This window comes from Vipera berus (assembly GCF_964194415.1).
Source record: "Vipera berus genome assembly, chromosome: 2".
Taxonomy (NCBI): Eukaryota; Metazoa; Chordata; class Lepidosauria; order Squamata; family Viperidae; genus Vipera; species Vipera berus.
In genome coordinates this window covers 43,331,627-43,345,982 of record NC_138203.1, presented here as the reverse complement: position 1 = coordinate 43,345,982, position 14,356 = coordinate 43,331,627, and positions in this window count along the sequence as shown.

Sequence of the window (14,356 nt, the reverse complement as noted above, 5' to 3'; positions counted from 1 at the left end):
TTCTCCAGAGTTTAATTTAGCTCTCTAAAGATGCACGTCTACACTTCTGTTTCCTCTAGGTCTGCCAGGGCACAAGCTAGCAATTAAAAAAAAGCAATGTTTAACTTTTCAATTTCTTTTATGTTGCTTTCTTTTAAAAAAAATATGTATCTTTATCTTTAGCCATCAGGTAATTTACTCAACATATCTCCGCTGTGATATGTTTGATGGACCAAGGGCGTTTTTGTTCCATTATTCTTCATTTGTAAATAATGCAGGCTTTCATTACAAACTTATTGCAAATAAATCTTTTTTATATAAAATAAATCTGAAGTTAGTCATTAGTGGGATGTGGGTAGGATTTATACTACATATATTTACTTGGTAAACACTGTACCATATATTTAATTGGACTTTAGGCCAATAGCTCATTCCTGCTACCCAAGTGACTTACAGGCAAATAATAAAAACTTCCAATCCAATATATTTTTATGAAAAGTGTATTATTAGATATTCAAATCCTGATAAGATTGAGAGGGCACCAATTTAGAGCCCAAACTACAGTTTAGGCTCAAGAAATCTGAAACCCTTGTGTTTCCCCATTAAATGTAAATGGACAACAGTGTAGGGAATTTTTTTTCTTATGTGACAGAATGCATTTAATCAGTTTAATTACACGCTACTAATAGTCTAAGAAAAAAAATACAAAAGAGGAAACAGCCTTGAAATGCTGAAATGCTGATGAAGCCTAGCAAAAAGAAACTGTTGGCACTAGAAGAAAATAAAAAGATTGGCACATGAAAAGTATGAAGCATGAACCATGTCTAGATGGATGCTGAAGGAATGATTGGAGGTGCTAAAAAATTGAAAATGAAATTCTAAAACATAGGAAAGAATGGATAGAATTTAACTATAATGCTTCTGAAAGTCAGATATGACTAATTAGATCAGACATGTCAAACTCGCAACGTCACATGATGTCGCGCAATGTATCGGGATGGTTTTGCCATTGCAGGCAATGGGGTAGGCACGGCTTCTGGATGACGCATCCGGCCAGCGGGCCAGCAGCTTGACATGAAGATGAAGAAATAGGAAGAAAATTAATTTTGCAGCCCTTGGCCTCGAGAAGAAGTCTGATTATCCCAGCTCTAGAAATAATTGTAAAATCACAATGGATGGATACTAAACCAAAACCACAGAGACTACTTTATGGTTTAATGCAAACCATGAATCCCATCTTACAATAAATTATAATAATCTCATTAAATAATTGAAGACCCCAGGTCCACCCAGCTCAGGAATATTGGGGTTGAATTAATGACTGAAGCTGATAAAGGCATTTAGCTACTATTATCATCACCATATTTTATTGGAGAAAATGCAGGGCTTTTAAATCTACGTCTATTGAGCTTTCTGTTGGATGTTCTTAGGTCTAACTCTATGTCAACATCATTGGTATCCACTATTTCCTGGAGCCCCAGGAGAATAAAAATGTCAGTATTTTGTGAGATATGATATCCTGCCACTTCTCTTACCCTCATAATAAACCCTAACTGGAGATTAGCTCAAAATCACTTGGTGAATTTCATGACTGGGTTTGAACCTGTTACAAACCAAAATCAAGTTCATTTTCCATCTATGGATTCTTATGCACTTGAAATTGTCCATCCATACAAAAGGAAACTATTGGCAGCCTTAGAAGAATGTGGGGATCCAAATAAATGCAAGGGGCTGGGTCCCTCAAAGTAACAAAATAATCCTATAGGGTCTGAGTTTCATCAGAGAACAAGAATAAACAATCACAAATAAAAATATATATTTTCAGTTTGATATCCTGTGATTGACAGGACATTTAAGTGGGGTAGCCTTTCTAGGGCAACTGATGGGATGTTCATAGCAGCTGGACTGTTCACCCTTTTGCAAAAAAAGGGGGGGGAGAGAAATTCCTTAAGAAATTCATCATGTTTAAAGGGAGACCTCATGCTTAATAGATAACCAATGCTGGCTGGAAAGGAATTAAAACTGAGAGGGGTCAAAATGGAAGGGGTCTCCAGGAATGAAACTGGACTGATTAAGCAGACAATACATATCCTGCACTCGACAAGTTGTGCCAAGAGCCACATGTTTCATTGATTCTCTTTTACAGTTTTCTTGTGTTCCTGGGTCACCTATATAAAGGTGAAAATCAGGTTGGCAGAATATTAAATGTACACATAAATTAATCAAGGCAGCAGTATCATAAGCCCTTTTAATTAGGTAGTTCTAAATCCTGGTCATATAAAGCAGCCTTTTTTTCCTGGTTCATCTTCTTCAGTGGGAGGGAATCCTAAAGACTGCTGACTCATGAACTGTTCCAGTAGTCATTTGAAAGCCCTGATGCCAAGCAAGTCTAATCATGATGTAGCTAATAGGAAGTGTTTCAACAATAACCAAATGTTAGAAGATTAGAAGTGCTAGAAGATTCAGCTGTACATTTTAGGACCATTTAAACATAGTAACTGGAGAATTATAGGCAGTACAAAGAAGCTTCTCTGCTTACTACATGGGATCAGCATAACTTCTAGAATAGAATAGAATAGAATAGAATAGAATAGAATAGAATAGAATAGAATAGAATAGAATAGAATAGAATAGAATAGAATAGAATAGAATAGAATAGAATAGAATAGAATAGAATAGAATAGAATAGAATAGAATAGAATAGAATAGAATAGAATAGAATAGAGCTGGAAGGGGGCTTGCAGGCCTTCTAGTCCAGTCCCCTGCTCAAGCAGGAGGACCTATACCATCTCAGACAGGTGACTGTCTAGCCTCTTAAAAATCTCCAGTGATGGAGTGCCCACGATTTCTGGAGGCAAGCTGCTCCACTGGTTAATTGTCCTCACTGTCAGGAAGTTTCTCCTTAATTCCAGGTTGCTTCTCTCTTTGATCAGTTTCCAGCCATTGTTTCTTGTCCTGCCCTCTGGTGCTTTGGTAAATAACATGACCCCCTCTTCTTTGTGGCAGCCCCTCAAGTACTTGGAATACTGCTATCATGTCTCGCCTATTTCTTCTTTTCTGTACACTAGCCAAACCCAAGTCCTGCAGCCATTCTTCAAATGTTTTAGTCTCCAGGCCTTTGATCATCTTAGTTGCTCTTCTCTGATTTTTTTCCATACTCTCAACATCTTTTTTGTGATATGGTGACCAAAACTGGCTGCAGTGTTCCAGGTGTGGTCTTACTAGGGTTTTATAAAGTATTAATACTATGGGTGATCTTGATTCTATGTCTCTGTTTATACAACCCAGGATTGTATTATCTTTTTTGGCTACTGCTACACACTTTTGGCTCATTGGCCAAGACCTACAAAACATACGTCTATATCCTTCCCATGTTAATTTCCTTTTTTAAAATTAATGTGATGTACACCATAGCTGAGTTTGCAAATCATGCGAGCCATGACTTATAGATTAGTACAAAGTGTGAAGTTAGCTAATAGTGGCCTATTCAATAAGCCATGGCTTAGTGAGAGTCAGTCAGCATTTATTTCATCGACTGCTGCTTATGGTGGACATAGAAATCCTAAAGGTCATGAAAATAATAAGTATAAGCTGCAAGGATGTCACAGGCAAACACAACTAATGCAAACAGCATAATTTGTACATGATTCATGTGACATCACTTGCTATACTGGTCCTCCCCAAGGATCCCTGTGGAATGCAGTAACTTCAGGTCATACACAGTTTGTTCCATTAGGTTAGTCTTCCTACTCTGGTATCTTTTTAAATAGATTAAAATTCTTATTCTCTCAATGAGCATTGTCCATCCTATTGGGTCAAATTAGAGATATAGCATCACACAACTGAAGAGGATCAGCTTAAAGAAACTTACACTAAGCATTGGATATTGCCTGATGGCAACCATGCATTCATCACACAGTTCTTAATTAAGGGGTATCTATCTATCTGTCTATATCTATCTGTCTGTCTATTTGTCTGTCTATCTGTCTAATCTATCTATATCAAGTCAGTATTAACTCCTGCTGACTGACTGCATAGTCCCTGCAGTGTTTTGTGGGAATATTTTTGGAAATAGTTTTTCCTTTGCCTTTTTCCTAAGGCTGAATTAAAAGGACTTGCCCAGCTAACTGTGTGCCTAAAGTGGAACTGGGACTCATGTTTCCCAGTTTCTAGCCTGGTGCCTTAACACTACACCAAACTGACTCTTTTTACATAAATAGTTCTCCATAAAATAAATGTTTGTATATGTGTTTTTAAGTTGAAGGTCCTATCTGGATTGTGATTGCAATGAATTATACGTACACAGATTGGAGATGTAGAAATTGTAGCTATACTACAGTTCTCATTCCTCATTACCAATTTGATAGTTTAACAATGTCCAAAGGTTGAAATATGTCTTTGAAATCCAGAAGAACATCATTTCTAGTTCACATGAGTAAATCTGCTTCCTCAGCAAACCCAACTTCATACCTTATTTTCTCTGCTGCTACTTGCCTCCCAGGGAGAAGACCAGTCATTAGAAGTAAGCGTCAGCTCATTAAAAATAGGGCATTGCTATAAAAGCAAGGAAGCTGATGACAAACAATTGAGCACATTTATGAAAGCCCAATCTCAGTATTCAAACTTGGTAAATCAGGAAATTTCACTGAATGTGTAGGAGGACAGAAGATTGCAAAGCCTGTTTGTAATTAGCTACTGGCTTGCATATAGTCTAAATCATCCTGGGATATGCACAAGATTGCCACAATTATGATTCGTTTTTAATAGTGTTATTGTAGATGATGCTTGATCTCAGATATTGTGATACTGCCTCTTTTGTTGTTTCCATCCTATGGATTGTAATCTCTGTAAATTTTGACAAACACACATTTTTACTCCACCTTGCTCCCTCCATCCCATGTAGTAGGAAGAGGTGACTTTTCAAGTAAAACATGAAGCAATGGTAGATGAAATCAGGAACCGATGTCTGAGAAGAAAGATCTTTTAAATGGAAAAATATTTAATTTAAAAAAGCACTAATCATAATTCCCCATACTGGGTAGAAATTCTGGGAGTTGAGGATCCACACTCTTAAAGTTGCCAAGCTTGAAGAGCACTGCTCCAGAGTAAACCCCCCATAATGTTATAGTAATATCAGTGACCATGGTTGGCTGCAATAGCTGAACCCACAGACATACAATGCAAATAAATAAATAATGTTAAAATTAGCAAGATTTCTCAGACTCCTATAATTAAATGAAAATATAACTATTAACCATATTGTAACTGTCTTCTGTTTCTCACTAGCATTGAACTCATTATTTCTAAAAGAGTTAATAAAAAAACCTATCTCCACTACCATGAAAAATACTTGGAATCACAATTGCTGTGCAACATATATGTACATACCCCATGTATATATGTCATATTTTTCCCAATCCTTTCCAAACTGCTTTGCCCTATTTGGCCGGTTCCCTAAAGGCATCCTATTGCATCATCATGAATAGTGTAAACTCTTTGAAAAAATACTATATTTTAAAAGCAAATATTGCACATGAAAAACAAAAGTTCAGTGGATACAATTAAGCATAGATTTCGCAATTGTTGTCCAAGACTGAAACAGAGGTTGACACTGAAGTGTTTTAGAAATTTTGTTTTTCTTCCTCTCTGTATCACACACACACAGCACAAAACTAGAATTTTGAGGGCTGTAAGGCCCAGGGAATCACTGTGGTCATGATCTGAAAGAACAGCAGTAGAATTTTTTTGTACATCAGGTTCAGGGTTTGTGATAGGGCTTCTTAAAACCCAAAGCCATGTAAGATTATGAGTCCACAATATTTTGTTGTGGACAAAAAAAATGGCTTCCTGTCAAGGATGTACTAAATTAATCTGAGTTGCATTTTATTTATTATCACCTAGTATTTATTTCAATGCTAAAGAAGCCCAAATTCCTATACAGTGTTAATACTTAATAATTATAGAGAAAGAATTAGATAATATTTAGTTACCTAACTCTGTGTATATGTTTGTTTGTATGTGTGTGCGCATAAACAAAAACTCTTAATTTGATTTTTTTCATTCCATTCTTCATCAAACAAATTCAAAAGGAATATCTAGTTGTCTTCTACCCATTCTTTTTTCTCCCAAATATTCTGAGTAAACTACTTTTAGATATAATGTGTCATTTGTTATCTACTAGTGGTTTTAACCCCTGAGTGATTTGAAGATGAATCAACCTGGTTCCACACTCCATTCCCTTTATCTGAATAACTTGGCTAATTAGGATAAATTTTAGGGTTCTTTTAAAACAAAAATCCAGAGAAAATAGGAAAAAAGAAAATAGGATATGGAATTTGCAGATCAGGAATTGTGATAGCAGAATAGAAGCTTTCAAACTGAGACAAAATTTGTGTAAAAAAATGAACATTTTTTCTACTACCAGTTTGCCATGTAAATAATAGAATTTTGTGCTTTATTTTATTTTTTTTTCTACTGTAGATGCCTTAGACCAGATGACACTTTGTTAATGTATCACTTCATATCCATGTGGGAGATACAGACATACAGACCGGCAGGTAGACAGACAGACGGACAGAAAACAGATACATACATGAGAAAGATTGTGTCTGGTCAAGGTACAATACTTCAGGAATCAATGATGAAAGCACACTTAGTCGATGACAGTTTGTTTGAAAGGTTTTTTCCCAGTGGCGAAATAGTAAGATATCAGAGGACCTCTAAAATGTTTGACCTTGGTATATCTCAAAAATAAACATTATTTATTTATAACTTACTGATTGTTACCCTAATGTTCAATGATTTGTGGCTTTTCCCAATGTTTGTATTATGATTCCATTTACTTATAACATGCAGTATATTGCACATAAACAGAAGAAAATGGTACTTCCTACATTGATGGCAACTTCATTGTTCATTAACACTGGAATACTTCATTGTATATTGATTGTTCTATTGATGCACAGACCTGTCTCCTGGATGTTGATAGACTGGCAACAGAATCACATGTGTATGAATCAGAGTTCTGTGAAGACATTTTGAAGTATGTAATCATTTCAGCTTCAATATATAAGTATTTAAAGGGAACATATAAAATTGTTTTAATTAAAATAGTATTGCTCCTGGGGCTCTAGTGTCAATTAAGGGCATGGGATTTCCTCCATGTAATTTTGTTTCATATCTAACTCGAGGGCAAAGAACAGCTAATAATCTAGGAAGCAGCCAATAATCTAGGAAGGTAGCCAAGCTTTTCTTAGTTACTGACTCATAAAGAAAACATGTTTTCAGCAACACATCCCCCTCTACTTGGCATTTATAATTTTATTTATTTCATGAAACAAATGTTCACAGTATTATTTTAAACTTTAGACTTAATGGTCTTAGTGAGCTCTTTGAAGGCCATATCAGCTACTGGCGCTTGGGGGTGGGGTGGGGTAGAGCTGTGCTGTATGCAGAAAAATGTAGTTTGTGTTATTTAAAAAAAACTACATAGGCTTTCACCCTTGAAGAAAACTGTAATTTCCTGGTCCAATGGGGAGTACAGAAACATGATGGTTGAAGAGTACCTGGCTAAGGTGAGCTACGATGCTGGACTGATAATCTAAGGCAGTGTCTGTTTTCAGAATGCCAGTCTGTTCTTGTTTTATTCAAATATAATTTGTAAATTAATATTTAGGTTTGTTAAGAGAATATATTTCCATGCATGCCAAAATCATTGAAACTACAGATGGATGCTGGTTATTAATAAGTTCTTTATCCTGAGGATTTTAACCTCGTATGTGTGACATAACTTCATGTTTTCTAGACATATGGAGATAGGAGGCAGGGAGGAGAAAGACAAGGAAAACTGTATGCAACAAATGAGATTTAAGTATCCCCGTAATTCCACCATGAAGATTATTAAGTGTTGCCTGGGGCCAAACTCTCTCAACATACTATACTTCATCTCACAGAACTATTGTAAAAAAATAAAACAGGGAGGATACAAATAAGGCATGGAAAGCATTTAAAGCATGACTTCTGACATTTTTCCCAAGCGTTGACCAGACATTTGTGTATATGGGTATGCTGAGAAGCTGAGGGCAGGCTACACATTCTCCTGCTTGGATCACTTGACCAGGTGGAAGGAGCTTAGAATGGAGGAGGCAACAATATTTTAAGTCTCTTGCTAACTCCTATACATAAGCCCTGAAGGAATTTGAAGGGAGATTTGCCCCATGGCCCTGTCCAATTCAGCCCATTTTTAAAACTTGATCTTTCTTTTACTGTTCTCCCCACCAACCCAAAATCATCAAATCTGGTCATATTCTATTCAGTATTCTTCTGACAGATGGACAGACAGGAGTCATCTCCTCCTCCTTTGTTAGGTTGGAAAGAAGAAAAACAACCAATTAAATTTGACTAACCTTCCAAGCATGAGCATTGCAAAAGGTTTACTGGTTGAACAGGCTGAAGTGCTATGTGAGACTCTTCCCAGAGGCGTAACAATGTTTTGTTTTCTCCCACCAGGAAAAATAATCCTATCCAGGGTATACAAAATCCAGATTTGACACACCACTCACAAATTCTGCAGTTTGGTCTTAAAAGTAACACAATTAATTTTGGGGAAGGCGCATTCTCTTTCGAAGGATAACAAAAGCTCCATGGCCTATAAGCTCTCTGTTGCTAACTTGTGATGTACATCCTTTAAATAAACATATTTATTGCATTGCTTTTAGGAATGCTTTTAGGAAATGTTCAGATGTTATACAGCAGACCTCCCCAACCTATGGGCCACGGCCCACTACCAGGCAGTGGCCTCTTGGCCACTGGGCTGCGTGAGTGGCTGGCACTTGCACCAGCACTAGCCAAGCCATGAATCTTGCGCCAGCACTAGCTGAGGTGCAAATCTCACACCAGGACTAGCCAAACCCCGAGCCGCCTGTCACCGGCGCTAGGAGAGCCCCGAGCCTCTCATGGGTGCTAGGAGAGTTGGGCCATTACTAGCAGCCCCATTTGCTCATGGCCCCATTCGTCCGCACGCATCCACATTTACATGTGTGCGCATGTGTGCATAAAGGTGCCCGTCCCTTCCTTTCCCACCGGACTACCAACAAAGAAAGGTTGCCGACCCCTGTTATACCGGAAATAGCTATGTAATTACCAATTAAATGAAGAGTAGAAACCCCATGGCTCTCCAACTATGATTCAGCACTACCCATCTTTTCTTTGATCAGTAACCAAACTGGCTTTAGCTCTCCAGTCCTGGTGGTAACTTCATCTCAAATACTACAAATTGCCCACACCCAAATTACATAGATCCCATGGATTATAAATGCCACATAAACTCTTAATCCCTGTTTACTTTGGCTGGAATCTACTGGATACTTTTTCTCCTATTATTTTCCCCCAAAAAACAATCTATCAGCCTCTGTCTATAATATGGTAGTGAACATTATGTAAACATTTGATGTGAATGTGATTGCAGATGTTTACAAACTCATAGGTTTTCCTGAGATCAGTGGACACTAATAGATGTGAATGTCTGTCCAGGGCCATTAATGGAACATACCAAGCATTACCAGTATTAGATCAGGAGCCTAAAGAATTAGATTATGTGAAACATGATTGCAACATGGATTACTATTTTCTGAATTATAAAATGTTTTCATTTTATTTGTTTTATTTCTATTTTATTTTTATCTGAATATTCTGCTAGGTAAAATTGGGTGTAAATTGGTCAAACTAAAACTCTTCATTAAACTTTGCAATAGCTGTTATTAGTAAGTTAGGTTAGTTAGCACTGATCAATTGCAGTATTTTTCTATCTTGAAGAAATTAGAAAATGTAACACAATGGAACAATGCTGCCATCTGCAGGGAAAAATGGTATTACATAATTTAAATAGATGAACTAAATCAGCATTAAATTTCATTAATGATTCTTTGTGCATAAGAATAATCTATTGGGTACATTCATCTTGCCTCCTAGAGACTATGCATAAAGACTATGCATAAAGTTCTTCAAATTTCCTGGCCAATATATGCACCCAACTTCCAAAAAGGTTTGGGGTAGAAGCATATGATATTGTTGATTCCTCTAAGATTTTCATAGGTCCTGGGGAAATTTGCATATGTTGGCTGCAAATTCTCTTAATATACTGTCTTAAAAATATGCACATTTCCTCAGTTCTGCTTGATTCTAAGTAAATATTTGTTTCACCTCCTGTGTCTTTACTTTCTTTAAATTTAGATCTGGAAAGGGAAGTCAATGAAAACCCTTTTAACCCTTTGTGATCAACCTGTAATTATTAGGGCTATTGTTATTGTTGTTGTTGTTGTTGTTATAGATTTAATCTTTAATTTGATTCACACTGGGATGGGTAAAAACTTAACAGTTCAAGTCCTAACCTAACCTAAGAGCTGTTAAGGTAATTGTCAGGTCCCCAAACCTTCATTGTTTCTCCTGCTTAGTTATTCTACTTTGGGGACCTGCCGTTCTGCTGGGGGGAGGGAGAGCATGCTTTTGCTTGGGATAACTTTTGCTTTCTACTTTCCCTCCTCTGCCTCTGTCATCTTGAGAAAGGAAGACAGTTACAGAAAAACAAAAGCTGGAGAAGACCTTGATATGCAGGCCAACTGTTACCAGCTGGCCAGAGTTAGTGCCACTTGTAGATTGGCTGGATTGCAAATGGACATTATGACTTTGGTGGGGGAAGGAATATTGCTAGCTTAACTATACTGTTTGCACAGGTTTTTCCCCAGCTCTCACCTTGGTTTCCCTACTGTCACTGACCCCTAATAAAAGTATCCTTTTGAGACAATGCCTGTTTCAAGAGCTCTGCTTTCTTGGGTGGTTAGTTGAAGTGGGTCCTTATAGTAACATCTGAGTACATAGGCAGTTCCAAGTAAGCTGGCTTTTTTGCAAAGTCAGAATATTCAGGTCTGATAAGTTCAAAATTTCCATGTATCTAGGCAACCCTTTGGGTATTGCTTCAAGGGCTCTTATTACTATTGGTACAACCATTGATTTCTTCTCCCACAATTGCTCAATTTCCATTTGCAGATCGCAATATTTCATTATTTTTTCTAGCTGTTTTTCTTCAATTCATGCATTACCTGCTATTGCAATATCAATGAATCAGACTTTTTTCATTTCCACAATAGTCATGTCAGGCATGTTGTGGTCCAGATGTCTGTCTGTCTGAATTCAAAAGTCCCACAAGATCTTGACCTGTTCATTTTCAAGAACTCCTCAGTGCTTTTCAGCAGTGTGCTCAATTCAGCTTTTGTTTTTCCAAACAGTTTTAATTCATCCGTGTAGAGCAAATGGGATGTTTTCAACCTTTTTTTAGCCAATTCATAGCCACAGTTTGCTTTGTTCAGAATGCTTGTTAGTGGTGCCATTGAAAATACAAATAACAGAGGTGACAATGAATCACCTTCGAAGATTCCTTGTTTGATTTCAACTTCATCAAGTTCTTCTCCACAGGCAACCTAGTTTGCCATAGCTTCATGGAAGTCTTCGGGAATTTCTGGATGTTGCTGCTAATTCCAAAAATGTCTAAGCATTGCTCAGTCTGGCTGTGTGGAACAGAATCAAATGCTTTCTTATAATCAATCCAGGCCATGAACAAATTTGTTTGTCTTTTCTTTGAATTCTTCAAAACCAGTTTATCAATCATCAGTTGGTCTTTGGTTCCTCTTGAATTTTTGCAGCCCCTTTCTGTTCTACAGGTAGCAAATCCTTGTTTTCTAGATATCCATAAATTTGGTTTGCAATAATGCCTGTAAGTAATTTGTATGTTGTTGACAAGTCATTGGCCTGTAATTTTAAGGTTTATTTTCCTTTTCTGCATCCTTCTCAATCAAAAAAGTTCTTCCAGTTGTTAGCCATTTTTCATCTTCTGGGGTTTCCAGGAGCTGATTCATCTGGTTTGCTAATCTTGCATGCAAACTTATTAGTGATTTCAACCAGAATCCATGCAGTTCATCTAAACCAGGGGCACTCCAGTTTTTGATCTTCTTTCCTTGTTTTTGCACCATTTCTTTTGTTATTTGAACATCTTCCATTCTAGTCAGTTTTACAGTGCTTTCAACCTGCTTGATCCACTTTGCATTCTCATTGTGCTTCTTGTTGTTTTCCCACAAGTACTTCCAAAATTTCAGGCTATTTTCTTTGTTAGGTTTTTCACTTCTGGTAGCACTATGTCCATTTTCAAGAGTCTTATAAAAATGATGCTGTTTTGCTCAAAATTGTGAATTTTGTTGAAACTACATTATTCAGTTATCATTTCACTTTATTTTCTCTGCAATAGCTACAAATCTTTGTTTTAGCTCTTCAATCGTTACTGCAATTTCATTTTTTTTCCAGAACATATTTTGTTGTCAAGCTAATTCTGATTTAACTAAACCTGAATTTATTCTTCAGGTTTCCTTTCCTCAAATTCTTCAAATTTCTTAAATCCAATTGAATTCTCTTTATTTTTAATTCCAGACAGATTTTCCATGTGGATTTTCCCTTCTTAGTTGTTTTATTCTTTCAAATTTTCAAGCCTAATTTTTCAGTAGTAACATAGGCTGCTACATACTGTACATTAGCTGGTTTGTTTGAGCTTTTTCTGTTGGCATAGTCTGGTCATCTTCATTCATATTACTGAATTATTCTTCAATAATTTAACCAAACATCTCTTACTAACTTGATCCAGTTTTGGCAATCAAATTCTTTCCGTGTTTTCCATCTGAGTCTTAATTTTTTTCAGCTAGTTTGGCTCTGTTGGTTCTTCAATATCTAATCCAGCTCTTGCTTCTTGTTCCTTATCCACTTCTCTGATTTCCTTCCTTTTCTACACTACTTGTTGTTCCACTTCTAAATTATTTCTATTATCAGTTACACTTGAGCCTTGATCTTGTGCTGCTCTGTTTGCAATCTCTTGTAATTCTGAATTAGTGAAGAGCTTGTGCTTCAAAATAACACACCTCTTGTCCATAAGTCTTTGTTCATTGATTTCCATAGCTAGGTGACTGAAATCCATGGTTTGTCGGCTCAGATCTATAATAAACTTCCATAACTGAGTAATTTTCTTCCTTTGTCCAGATTTTTCATTTTGTTCACTCGTCTTCCAGTCGCCTGACAACTCCGTGCCCTGGTTGCCTAGCAGAGGGAGCATATTTTTCACTGAGCATCCAGGAGCCATAGTGTTCAAAGCAAGTCTTGTTGAGCCGGGTGACACACAACCCAGCATAAAATTCACTTGATGTATTTTCACCATAGTTAAATGAGTTTGGAGCAAGTTTCATCTGGCTCTTCTACAGAGCACACAAGCCCTACCCACCACAACAAGATAAAGCTCCTGTTATGCCTTTCAACCCATAAGGTACCTAAAGTTAACAGCAAATATAGCACATAAAATATAAAATTTTAAAGTACTCTAAACTAACTCAAATTACTATAAACAACCTTATTGTAAACTAGCTCAAAGAAGCTGTTATGGAAGAATCTCTCCAATAGGAACTTAGAACAGCCCACAAAGGAATACATTCAATAGAAGTAGCTGAGGAATTCTGGGAATTGAAATCCACAAGTCTTAAACTTGTCAAGTTTGGAGACCCCTGCTATAGAAAGAGGAAGTCCTGTACGTGCCTTAAAAAGATATTTTTAAGTGACCCTTTCATAGCAAGGTAGATTGTCCCTCAAGAAGTTTCCATTAGAAGAACCAGGAGTCCTGTTTCCCTCCATCACCACCACCATCTGCTTCTTTCCATTTGACATGACTTCTGATCACCAGGTGGAGGAATATAAACCTAATTAGCCTCTGAAACAGAACCTTGAGAGATCTGGGGTTCACAAGCTTCTTGAGGGTGTTATTTTCCAATGGATATGAGAGTGTGCACTGAGATCTCCATTCTGAATGGTCTGCAGAAGATCCCTATCTGAGCTTTGCAGATGCATGGCATCTTTTAGTTAGTCAAACCTATATATTTTCAACCATCCTTCTTGCTATCAGCCTTCCAGATTTAACTCTGAAGCTGTTCTTGTTCTAAACTTTTTTTTTGCTCTGTAGCAGAAAAATTGCAGGGCAATTCTCTTTTTTCCCCCTCAGTAATGAGGCCTGGGGATAATGCCCAGGATATTCCTCTTGTTTTCATTTGTCTACATTGTCTTGTACCAAGTGACCACCATGACCTGCTACGTTTGGAGGGTGTGTTCAATGTTTCTCCATTGCTGGTTTTCCATTCCATACATTGATATTGGTCTGATGACTGTTTGGTAGGCTTTGGATTTAAGGTATAGGTTATTTGTAAAAATATAAATTTAAAAAAGGGGGATTCTTTTGTAGAGGAACCCAACATCTGAATGTTTTTCCTCTTTTTTATTCCTTGCTATAACGGCTCATCCA